Source organism: Antechinus flavipes, chromosome 4 (assembly GCF_016432865.1).
Source record: "Antechinus flavipes isolate AdamAnt ecotype Samford, QLD, Australia chromosome 4, AdamAnt_v2, whole genome shotgun sequence".
In the NCBI taxonomy this organism is placed as follows: domain Eukaryota; kingdom Metazoa; phylum Chordata; class Mammalia; order Dasyuromorphia; family Dasyuridae; genus Antechinus; species Antechinus flavipes.
This window is the reverse complement of record NC_067401.1, coordinates 162,641,272-162,653,827: the sequence shown is the minus strand read 5'-3', so window position 1 is coordinate 162,653,827 and position 12,556 is coordinate 162,641,272. Positions and strand designations below refer to the sequence as shown.

Here is a 12,556-nt window from a genome sequence, read left to right as displayed (position 1 = left end):
GAAGCAGGAGATTGGTGCTAGGGCAGCTACTTTGATCTCCTCAAGGAGAAGAGGTACTGGGCTAGACCTATATTTATCCATCCCCCTAAATATCATCAATCTAGGAAAAATAATTTTAGATTCTAACTGTATTCCTGATCATTATACCTTAAGGGAAAAGGAATGTCCCAAGCTACCCACACACATACATCAACCTTTTTCTATCTCTCTATGTCTATTTCTCTCTTAACTCTCTTTCCACCAAATGCATTTCCACATACATCAAAGAAATCTATTTATCCAAACTCATAGAAACAGAAATTAAAGAATATATGTCAGATAATACTGAGTAAATGAACTCCCTCAGTTCAACTAACAATTCCTATATTTTATCTAAGGGAAAATTCCTCAGAGTCTCCTGTGTAGTAAATTACAAATAGAGACATGATTGAGGACATAACTCTTTTATGTGTTGACTTCTTCCCAGAATCTTTCTCTCCTTTTAGGGACCTGAAGAGAGTTTGGAACCACAAATCTGGAAGCCGGGAGACCAAAGTTTGTCTTCTCCCTCAACATCTTGCTAATTCCCCTTTCATACAGACAGGGAGAACTGAATGATCAGTCTCTCCCAATGAGGAGAATTTTCTGCAAAATAGACTTTGAATTGAGGATTACATCCACAATTTCCAAATCAACTTATAAATTCAACAAACTTCTGTTAAATATTTAATATGTACAAAAGTTTTACTGAGTAGATAAACTTAAAAAAATATACAATATAAAATATACTTAATTTGGGAGGGAAGCTCATGAACTTGGAAGGTAAGTATACATATACACACACATATATATCTTTACATAATATATTTGTGATCCTATGTGTTTTATTTTATGTATTATTTTGAGTACAAATCTGTAAGCTTTATTTTTCTACTTTCTTTTGTTTTAAAACACAGATGGTCACACCCCCTTGACTTCTCAGAGAGGTGAGAACCCCAAAAAGGAGGTGATCACACCCTCCCTGACTTCTCAGGAAGAGAGATGAAAAACACCAAAGGGAAGTCAAGCCAGATATTGTTAGTGGGTTTCTGGGCTGAAGGATCTTACTAGAAACAGGTATATACAAACCCATCAGCATGGGAGGTATTACACAAGCACATATCAATAAAACACAGGCTACCAGTGATGACTCTCCCTCAGCCAGTGCAGGCTCAATGTGGTGTAACAAACATGAATTTGTACAACAAACATCATGTATATACATGCTAAAGTGTCAGATGGAAGAAAACATTCACTAAGTACTTTATGACTAGGTATTAGGCACTAAGCTAAGTGTTGGAGATACAAATACAAGAAAAAACCAAGATTCTTCCTCATCTGAAGGTGCTTATGTTTTAATGGAGGAAGGCAAAAGTCAAGTCAACAAGCATTAATCAATTAACAAATTAATTTTTCATTAAGCTTTTTAAAAACATATGTGTGGACAATTCTTCATCATTACCATTGCAAAACCCTGTGTTATAATTTTCTCCCCTTCCCCAATGACCTCCTGGTAGAAATATATGTTAAATACAATATATGTATACATATTTAAATAATTATCATGCTGCACAAGAAAAAAAGAGAAGCAAAACTAAATGCAAGCAAACAACAAAAACACTAAAAATACTATGTTATGAACCATACTCAGTTCCCACAGTCCTCTCTCTGAGTGTAAATGACTCTCTTCATCACTGCACAAGTGGAACTGGTTTGAATCATCTCATTGTTGAGGAGAGCTACATCCATCAGAATTGATCATCCTATAGTCTTATTGTTGCCATGTACAATGATCTCCTAGTTCTGCTCATTTCACTTAGTTTAGTCTCTCCAAGCCTCTCTGAAATCATCCTAATGGTCATTTCTTACAGAAAAATAATATTCCATAACATTCATATGCCATAAATTATTCAGCCATTCTCCAATTGATGGGCATCCATTCAGTTTCCAGTTTCTTGCCACTTACAAAGAGGGCCGCCACAAACATTTTTGCACATACAGGTCCCTTTCCCTCCTTTAAGATCTCTTTGGGATATAAGTAGAAACACTGCTGAGACAAAGGGTATGTACCGTTTGATAACTTTTTGAGTACAGCTCCAAATTGCTCTCCAGAATGGTTGGATCTGTTCACAACTCCACCATCAATGTATCAGTGTCCCAATTTTCCCACATCCCCTCCAACATTCATCATTATCTTTTCCTATCATCTTAAGACAATCTGACAGATGTGTAGGTGTACCTCAGAGTTGTCTTTATTTGCATTTCTCTGATCAATAGTGATTTGAAGCACCTTTTCATATGACTAGAAATATTTTCAATTTATTTATCTGAAAATTGTCTGTTTATATCCTTTGACCATTTATCAATTGGAGAATGGCTTGAATTCTTATAAATTTGAGTTAATTCTCTCTATTTTAGACATGAGGCCTTTATCAGATCCTTTGAATATAAAAATGTTTTACCAGTTTATTGCTTCCCTTCCAATCTTGTCTGCATTAGTTTTGTTTGTACAAAAACTTTCTAATTTAATATAATCAAAATTATCTATTTTGTGGTCAATAATGATCTCTAGTTCTTCTTTGGTCACAAATTCTTTCTTCTTCCACAGATCTGAGAAGTAAACTATCCTATGTTCTTCTAATTTGTTTATAATATCATTTTTTATGTCAAGATTATGAACCCATTTTAATCTTATCTTGGTATACCATGTTAGGTGTGGGTTTATGCCTACTTTCTGCCATATTAATTTTCAATTTTCCCAGCAGTTTTCGTCAAATAGTGAATTTTTATCCCAAAAGCTGAGGTCATGAGGTTTGTGAAACACTAGATTGCTATACTTATTGACTATTTTATCCTGTGAAACTAACCTATTCCACTGATTGACTATTCTATTTCTTAGCCAGTACCAAAAGGTTTTGGTGACTGTTGCTTTTTAATATAGTTTTAGATCTGGTACAGCTAGGTCACCTTCATTTGATTTTTTTTCATTAGTTCCCTTGAAATTCTTGACTTTTTGTTCTTCCAGATGAATTATTATTTTTTCTAGGTTAGTACAATAGTTTCTTGGGAATTTGATTGCACTAAATAAATAGATTAGTTTAGGTAGTAAAGTCATCTTTATTATATTCACTCGACCTATCCAAGAGCACTTGATGTTTTTCCAATTGTTTAGATCTGACTTTATTTGTGTGGAAAGTGTTTTGTAGTTTTGTTCATATAATTCCTGACTTTCCCTTGGCAGATAGATTCCCAAATATTTTATTCTATTGACAGTTATTTTAAATGGAATTTCTCTTTGTATCTCTTGTTGTTGTATTTTGTTAGTGATGTATAAAAATGATGATGACTTTGTATCCTGCAACTTTGCTAAAGTTGTGGATTATTTCTTTTTTTAAATTTTTTATTATAGTTTTTTATTTACAAGATATATGCATGGGTAATTTTTCAACACTGACCCTTGCAAAACCTTTTGTTCCATCTTTTCCCCTCCTTCTGTCCACTCCCTCCCCTAGATGGCAGATAGACCAATACATGTAAAATATGTTAAAGTATATGTTAAATACAATATATGTATACATATCCATACAATTATTTTGTTGCACAAGAAAAATCAGACTTAGAAATAAGGTAAAAATAACCTGGGAAGGAAATAAAAAATGCAAGCGGACAAAAACAGAAGGAGTAGAAATGCTATGTTGTGGTTCATACTCATTTCCCATAGTTCTTTCTTTGGGTATAGCTAGTTTTCTTCATTATTGAACAAATGGAACTGACTTGGTGTGGATTATTTCTAATCGTTTTTTCAGTTGATTCTCTAGGATCAAGTATTTATTGTTTACTATGTTTCACTGCTAAGTGTTCCAGGAAATATAATAAGAAAATTATATTCTAATGGGGAAGGCAATATAAAAATAAGGTGAAAACAAGGGGATGCATAAAGAATCTGGATCTGATAGTTGAAGAAGTTTAGGAGAGTCAGGAATGTAATGCAGTCATGGTTTGCTTTTTGTATCCTCCTTAAAAAGGTTGATTATGGGAGGAACCTGCCAATCAGCAGCTTCACACATTGAGAATCCTTTTAATGTATGAAGTCCAAGAGGTAGTGGAGTGGGCTTCCAGGATGAAGAGATTTCTGGAATATTATAGAGAAAGACTGGGAGAGGTAGGAGTGTGCTCTGCTGTTTTGCTTACAATGTTTAATTTGATTAATGGGAAATCTTACCTAGAAAATTTCCATTTTCCTTCCATACCCACTGATTAGTTAGGGCTTTATTACCCTGATTTCATTCAAATGACAAATTGGCTTTGCTCTAACAAGAATATTGCACAAGCATGGCAAGAACTGGGTTAACAGTTGTATAAAGTACAGTATCTGGAAGATTAATAATAGAAAAAAATCACACACACACACACACACACACACACACACACACAGAAATATAGAGACAAAATCCAGTCTTCTCTTTTTAAGGGTTGTGGGAAGTCGGATGACTAGCACATGATAGAGAAACATAGGGATTATAAAACATAGGTAGTAATGGAGATACAAAATGCTTTGAAAACCTTTGAGAAGAGAATAGTTAGCAAATTTGGTTATGGTGAGTGTAGATCAAGGCAGCTCAATTAGACGGCAATAATTAGGCAAGATAATATAGTAGATTTAGAATAAGGAAGACCTGAGTTTAAATCTGATCTTTGACATGTATTAACTTTATTTTTTAAAATTTTATTAAAACTTTTTATTTACAAAACATATGCATGGGTAATTTTTCAACATTGATCCTTGCAAAACTTTCTGTCCCAAATTTTCCCCTCCTTCCCCCCACTCCCTGCCCTAGATGGCAGATAGTCTAGACATGTATTTAGTACCTTGGACAAACCCATCTTCTGTCTTAATTTCCTCATGTGTGAAATGGGTTTAATAACAGCATTTACCTCCCAGGGTTATTATGAAGATCAAATTAAATAATAATTATAAAGTGCTTACCCCAATGCCTGGTCCATAGTAAGCGCTCTAAAAATATAAGCTATTATCATTTTAATAGGGAGCCATTGAAGATTTTTGAGCAAGTAAATGATATAGTTAGATATGAACTTTGGAAAATTATTTTAGCAACAATATATCTAAAAGATATGTTGGAGAAGGAGGCAGGAGACAGGAAGACCAATTTTGGAGGCTATTATAAATAGTCCAGGTGAAAGGTGATGAAAGTTGGAAGTAGTATGGTGGCTGTTTGAGAAGAGAAAAAGGGAATAGATGCTAGAGGGATGTTGGAAGTAGAATCAAGAAGTTTTGGAAACTGATTGGCTATGGTAGATAAGGGAGAGGACCAAGTTGTGGATTTAAACTTAGGTGTCTGTGAGAAGTGGGGATCAGGAGTGAGGTTAGGAATTCAGTTTTGGGCTTGTCATATTTAAAGCATGGGTAGGACCTCCACCAGTTTGCAGTTGGAGATGTGGGACCAGAATACAGAAGAGAGACAATTGAGAATCATCTACCTGACCACTGAACCCTGTGGTGTTAAAACAATCCACAATAGAGACTACCCTGAAGCACGTGTCGAGGTGGATGATCCCAGGCCCCACATGACTTACCTGGAGGCCTGTCCTTCCTTCCATGATGCTTCTCTGACGAATTCCTTCTTCTATATGGCCCCTTCCCTATGTCATTGTGATGGAGTTTTGTGGCAGGCAGAGCGTAGGATGATGAGGCACACAAGGTGAGAATTTGGTGTGGTTGGGATGGCATGGGTTAGATATCACAGTAGGATGTTCCAGGTGAATAATTTGTTGGCATAAATGTGCATCTTCCCATTTTCTGCCAATGGAATCTGAAGCCCAAGAACCATAGCAAAAAGAACCTATAGCATTGCTATGACAACAGCCAGTCTTTAGACCCTTGGAAGTGATTGCCGTGTTGGAGCTCAAACATAATAGTGGGTAGTCTTTCCATTAAGAACAAGAGGAACTATAAGGAGAAGTGAGGTCAAAAATATCGTAACTACTTCTGTTGACCCAGTTTTAGAAAAAAGGTACTGTTTTATCCCCTTATGTATGATTGTAAGATTTGGAGATGGAGAGCACAGCCCCTACCAAGTTGTTGCCATGGCAGTAGTTAAAGGGGCAAAATACCCATAGCTAGAAAACAGGAGGAGGTAAGAGAAAAGTATTACATATTTATTAAGTGCCTACTATGTGCCAGGCATTGTGCTAACCAATTAACAAATATGATTTCATTATATCGTCATAGCACCCTTAGGAGGTAGGCACTATTTATCACCCCTCATTTTACAGTTCAACAAGCTAAAGTAGACAGCTATTAAAGGAGCTGTCCAGAGACACATAATTGGTGTTTAAGCTAGGTTTGAACTCAATCTTCTTGACTCCAGGATCAGTGCTCTTATCTACTGGGCCACCTGGCTGAATATAGAGGGGAAAAAAAGTGAAAAGTATCAGAGGATGATATGGAAGAGAAAGAGGAATATCAGATCTTTCCCTAATCCTGAGCTTGCCTCCCCTCCCCTCTCCTACCTTAAAATTCTCTAGTTGTCATCTGGGAGAGTTTGATCCTGAAGTATAAACTGTGTGTCAGATTGATGACAGCTGTGACTTGTGTTTTCCAAGGGTGGTTGGGAAGTCAGATGACTAGTACATGATACAGAAACATAAGTATTATAAAACATAGATAGTAACAGAGATACAAAATGCTCTGAAAATTCTCTCCAAGAAAGTCTGTGACCTTAAGCCCAAGAAAAGGAATGGGAAAGCAGTGTTCTCTCATCTGTAGCAATTGCCTCGGTTTGACCTGGGTATTTCTATTTAAAAATACAAAACAAAACAACTTATTCTATTAATAGAAATACCAGATTCTACATTATATTATACATATTTATTCTATTCATATGTTTGTGAATATATGCAAATACATATTTAGGTATAATATGCATAGATAAATATATTGACTATAATAATATACTTATGAATATGTGCAAATATATATATTATGAATAATATACACATAAAACATTGTTCCATTAATATATCTATGAATATATGTAAATGGGCACATATGTATATTTTTAAATAATAAAATCTATAAATACACATGCTTATTCTATTACTGCGTATTCTATTCCTTCCTCTGTCCCACCTCTCATTCCCATTAGACTATCAGCTTCTAAGCAGACAGAATTAATATGATATTTAAAAAATGTTTTTTTCCATAATTACACATAAAAACAATTTTTAACATTTGTAGTTTTTTCTTTAAAGTTTTGAGTTTCAAATTCTTCTCTTTCCCCTCTTTTCTATTTCTCTCCTGAGAAGCTAAGCAATATGATACAGATTACACATGTAATCATATAAAACATTTCTATATTTAGTCATTTTGTGGAAGAAAAACTAACTTAAAAAAGAAAAAGACAAAAAAGTAAAAAATAACATGCTTCAATCTGCATTCTGATGCTATCAATCAATTTATATAAGTCTTTCCAGGTTTTTCTGAAATAATCCTGCCCTTTCTTTTTTTATTTTTGTTTTGTTTTGTTTTGTTTTGTTTTTTGCTGAGGCAATTGGGGTCAAGTAACTTGCCCAGGGTCACACAGTTAAGTGTCTGAGGCCAGATTTGAACTCAGGTCCTCCTGACTTCAGAGCTGATGCTCTATCCACTGCCCTTTATTTCTTATAACACAATAATATTCCAATACAATCCTTTACCACAACTTTTTCAAACCATTTCCCCAAATGATGAGCATTCCTTCAGTTTCCAATTCTTAGCCACTACAAAAAGATCTCTATAAATATATTTGTATAAATAAATCATAAATCAAAATTTGCTGAGCACCAGGAATACAAATACAAAAGTTTTTCCTCCAAATTTTTTTTCTCTTTGGGATACTGACCTATCAGTTTACAACGCTATCAACTCAGTGCCTCAGTTTTCCCATATAAACATTTATAATTTTTCCTTTCTGTCATATTAGCCAAAACAATGAGTGTAAGGTAGGAGTTTTAATTGGCATTTCTCTAATCATTTTCTCAATTAACTATAGATAACATTGATTTCTTTGTTGGAAGATGGCTATTCATATTCTTTGACAATTTAACACTTTAAGGGAATAATGTGATTTTTTTATTAAAAGCTTTTTATTTTCAAAACATATGTATGACCCTTGCAAAACCTTGTGTTCCAATTTTCTCCCTTCCCCTCACCCCCTCCCTTAGATGGCAAGCAATCCAATATATGTTAAAATGTTAAATCTAATATTTGTATACATATTTATACAATAATCTTGCGGCACAAAAAAATCAGATAAAAAAGGAAAAAATGAGAAAGAAAGCAAAATACAAGCAAACAACAACAAAAAGAGTGAGAATGCTATGTTGTGGTCCACACTCAGTTCCCATAGTCCTCTCTGGATGTGATAGCTCTCTCCATCAAACATCACTGGACATGGCCTGACTCATCACATTGCTAAAGATGGCCACGTCCATCAGAATTGATTATCATATAATCTTGTTGTTGCTGTGTACAATGATCTCTTGGTTCTGCTCATTTCACTCAGCATCAGTCCATGTAAGTCTCTCCAGGCCTTTCTGAAATCATCCTACTGATCGTTTCTTATAGAACAATAATACAATGTGATATATTTTTTTAAAAAATCATTTCCAGCCCTCTACTTCAAAACATGTATAGATATTCTGTGACTGTTTATATACATGGAAAAAAGAAACAGCAAGCGCTTCCCAGAGCATACTACTTAATAATATGAATTCCTTGTATATCCATGCTTGCTTTTAGACATATGGATAAAGAAAGGATCTAGAATTGTTTAAAAAAAAAACCCAGATTTTATTGTCTCAAGATGAATACTGATGTCACTAAGAAGCATGAAAACTTGTGACAGATGAGTACAAAAAAAGCCCACCAACTCAAGCTGCATATTTGCAGAATATGTAGAAGACCTTTGTTAGATCTCCTTTCTGTTTTTGGAAGGATAGAATAAAAGTTTATCACATCTTAATGGCTATTTGCCATTTCACCCGGTATATATAAACATATATATTTAATTATTAAATGTTTATACAAATAGTTAATATATATATTTATATGTACTTAGCCAGAAACCAAATTTTTGTTGTACAAATTATTTTTCATTATATGAGTTTTTGCCAGGATTCACTCTAATCAAGATAAAGACTTTGAGAGCAAGCTACTGAAGGAAATGTTGACCTTGGCAGGTAATGAAATGTCTACACTTTTCACAAGTAGATTCACAGTCTGAACATTTTAATCTTTATTTTGTTTTGTTTTTAGAGACATTTGGGGTTAAGTGACTTGCCCAGGGTCACACAGTTAATGTGTCTAAGGTCAAATTTGAATTTAGGTCCTCTTGACTTTAGGGCTGGTACTATATCCTTCGTACCATCTAGCTACCCCCATTTTAACCTTTAATTACAATCTCTTGAACATTTTGAGAACTCTGAGATGGAGAGAAAAGGTAGTGGTGCAGGTATTCGCCATTAGGGAATTTCTCATTTGAGAGAAAAGCTAAAAGAATCCTATCAGCTAGCCACAATTTTAGTTCAGAAAAGCTAAAATAGAAACTAAAAGTAATATAATGCTAGAGTCGAGACTTTACCAAGGAGACAGAATTTTGTTGAGAAATCTGGCATTTGAGGAATGCATAAACTATCTCACAAGAGGGGCAGAATATAAAATATTAAGTGCTTACCATTGGAAGCACTATGCTAAATGTTGAGAATAAAAACAATTAAACTTTCAAGGGGCTCACTTAATTGATGGAAGAACTTATATAACATATACATGTTAATTCATGGCAGATGGAAAAACCAATTAATACTTATAATATTTATGCCCAGAGGATTTGGGAGTTGGGGCAGATGGTCAGTAACCTACCAAGAGCATAATGTTTATTGTTGAAAGTAGAGTGAGGTGCTGGAATATCTGTAGCCAAGAGAGGGTTTTGGAGGGTTCAGCAACCAAAAGGCAGTAGGCATCCTGAATCTGGTGGGAAATCAGTTGGGCAATAAGGGTCAGTTAGGGAAAGGAAAAATCAGTGACTCCTCTTAGTGGTAGCAAGTTTCAGGTCTTAGATCACTGGAGGTTTGGGGCAATGATAGGTGAAGATTTTTTGTTCCCTGCTATGGGACCAATGGAACTGATCAGTTGCTGGTGGGGGGGGAGGGAGGAGAAGAGGGAAAGGTTCTCATATCCCCGAAATAGTAATGGCTGATCAAGAAAAGCTAAATAAACTAGGTAGAGTTTGAGAAACTGTGTAACTTACCTATTTACAAAATAGCTCCAGAAAATAGGGAGAGCCCTATCAAGACTGCTTACCATAACTATCTGTTGATTATAGAAAGGTTGGGTTTTCCAGTGAGCACGTGGAGAAATGATGGAAACCCACTTCAGCAAATGCTGATTAAGAGAGACTATCCATCAGTTATATAAAAACTCTGCGAACCGAAGGCAGAGTCTGACAATTATGTTTCTAGTGAGGTATTATCATAGGGCAAAAGAACTGAACTAAGAAGCAACTCCTTTTTTAAGTAGAATTGCCATTAGAAAGACTCTTAGGATACAGATGTAACCCAAAGGACAAATATGCTGAGAGTCAACAGCCCATATCTAGCTGGACAAATCTATAGTGGTCCTAATGTTAGCGTATATCATCTACTAGCACAGAAAAGGAACAGAAAAATCAGCCAGTGATAAAGGAACTAGATCATTCAGAGCAGAAAGTAGGCTAATTTATGATTCTACAGGTCATCCTAAAGAGTCCCACATATTCCCAGGGGACAGTAGTAGAGTTTGTCTGTGTGAAAAGTATAATTAAATTTATACACCCTTTGATCTAGGTCTATATCACATAGATATCATAAAAAAGGAGAAAGGACCCATGTGTACAAAACTATTTGTAACAGCTCTTTTTGTGATGCCAGAGAATTGGAAATTAAGGAGATGCCCCATCAATTGGGGAATGGCTAAATAAATTGGGATACATGAATATAATGGAATTCTATTATTCTGTAAGAAATGACAAGCAAGAGCATTTCAGAAAAACCTGGAAAGACTTATATGAACTTAAGCAAAGTGAAGTAAGGAGAACGTTACAAATGGTAACAGCAATGTTGTACACTAATCAAATATGAGTTAATTTAGCTCTTCTCAGCAATACAATGTTCCAAGACAATTCCAAAGGACCTACAATGAAAAATGCTATCCACATTCAGAGAAAGAACTGATGGAGTCTCAATGAGAAACAAGGAATACTATTTTCACTTTCTTTTTTTTGTGTTTTTTTTTTCCCCTTCAGTGAGAGTACTTGGAGTCAGGAGTTCTGATTGAATCCCTAACTAGATTGCAATTTACTTCTTTGATCTTGTCTCTTTCACTGCAATCTCTTGCACCTCTAAAAGTTCTGTGGGTCTGTGAATGTCAAGAAAGCTCCTAGGTAATTCCTAGAATGTCTTTCTGGGACTGGTCATTTTAGGTGAACAGTTGGGGGTGGGGATGAATTGGGGATTACGGTCAGTCAGTTTTTAGGAGAATGGATGTTATTACTCAGAGTGGAAATTGGAGAGTATTCAGCATCAGGCATCAGTCATTGCCCAAGAACCTAGTTACTTTAAGGAAGAAAGACGTGTTCTGGGAGACAGGCTTGTGAGTGGTCTGGGTATTAATCACACAAACTTCTCAGATCCGTTTGCCATATTTGGGATGCTCTGCTGGGGAAAAGGCATTTTCGGGATTCATCTGGGGTGGGAGTGAGAGGGTTTCTTAAGGAATGGTTCAGAGGGACTTTGTGCGCCGATGGTAAGGGCGTGAACAATCTCTCTCCTCAAAAACGAGGGCAGGACCGGGAGTGATGATGTCCTCAGCCGAACCCCGGACGACACTGTTTTCCGAGACCCGGGAGGAGGAAGAACCTTTGGTGTAAAAAATGAATGAAGTCCTGCTTCGCCGGCACCACAAGGTGCACAGCAGCTGTACTGTTAGAGCTTGGCAGACATAGCTCGTCTGGGTGGAAATCCCATTTAAGTAAAAGTGCCTTCTAGAAACATAGACCCGGCAGGCTAGAGCAAGGGCAATGTTTGAGTGCCAGTTTTTTGGGTTTTTTTTAAGCGGCCAGCCGTGAGCCCTTTACCTGTTGGGAGAAGGGGTGGCGGTGAGTCATAGTGTCCAGTGGCCAGACAGGGCAGCCGGGCTGAATTGTCTGTAATTTTGGTCAGTTTCTTCTTTCACAATATGATTAAAATGGAAATATGCTTTACAATGATAAACGTATATTTATTTCATTACATTTTGTGTTATGTTCATACAAAAGCAGTTACTATCAACTGTTTTGCTCATTTTTATTTACATATATGCTAATTATTATTAAAGTTATTATATAATATAATATGATATATTATATTATCATAATTGTTATAGTTTTGTAATTTTAAAAATATGGACCTATTGATAGAGTTATTGTTAAAGCTAATTGTAAATTTTTGGTCATAGGGCAGAAAA

General features: G+C 35.5%; 1 protein-coding gene across 1 annotated transcript in view; it reads left to right on the top strand.

The window, feature by feature from the left end:
* The first annotated feature begins 4,845 nt into the window (after positions 1 to 4,845).
* Positions 4,846 to 12,556, top strand: part of SLC16A3 (solute carrier family 16 member 3) — a 62,938-nt gene continuing 55,227 nt past the window's right edge. Inside the window, exon 1 of the mRNA XM_051995300.1 lies at positions 4,846 to 6,050. The gene's annotated coding sequence lies outside the window, so the exon portion shown is untranslated. The remainder of the gene's footprint in view (positions 6,051 to 12,556) is intronic.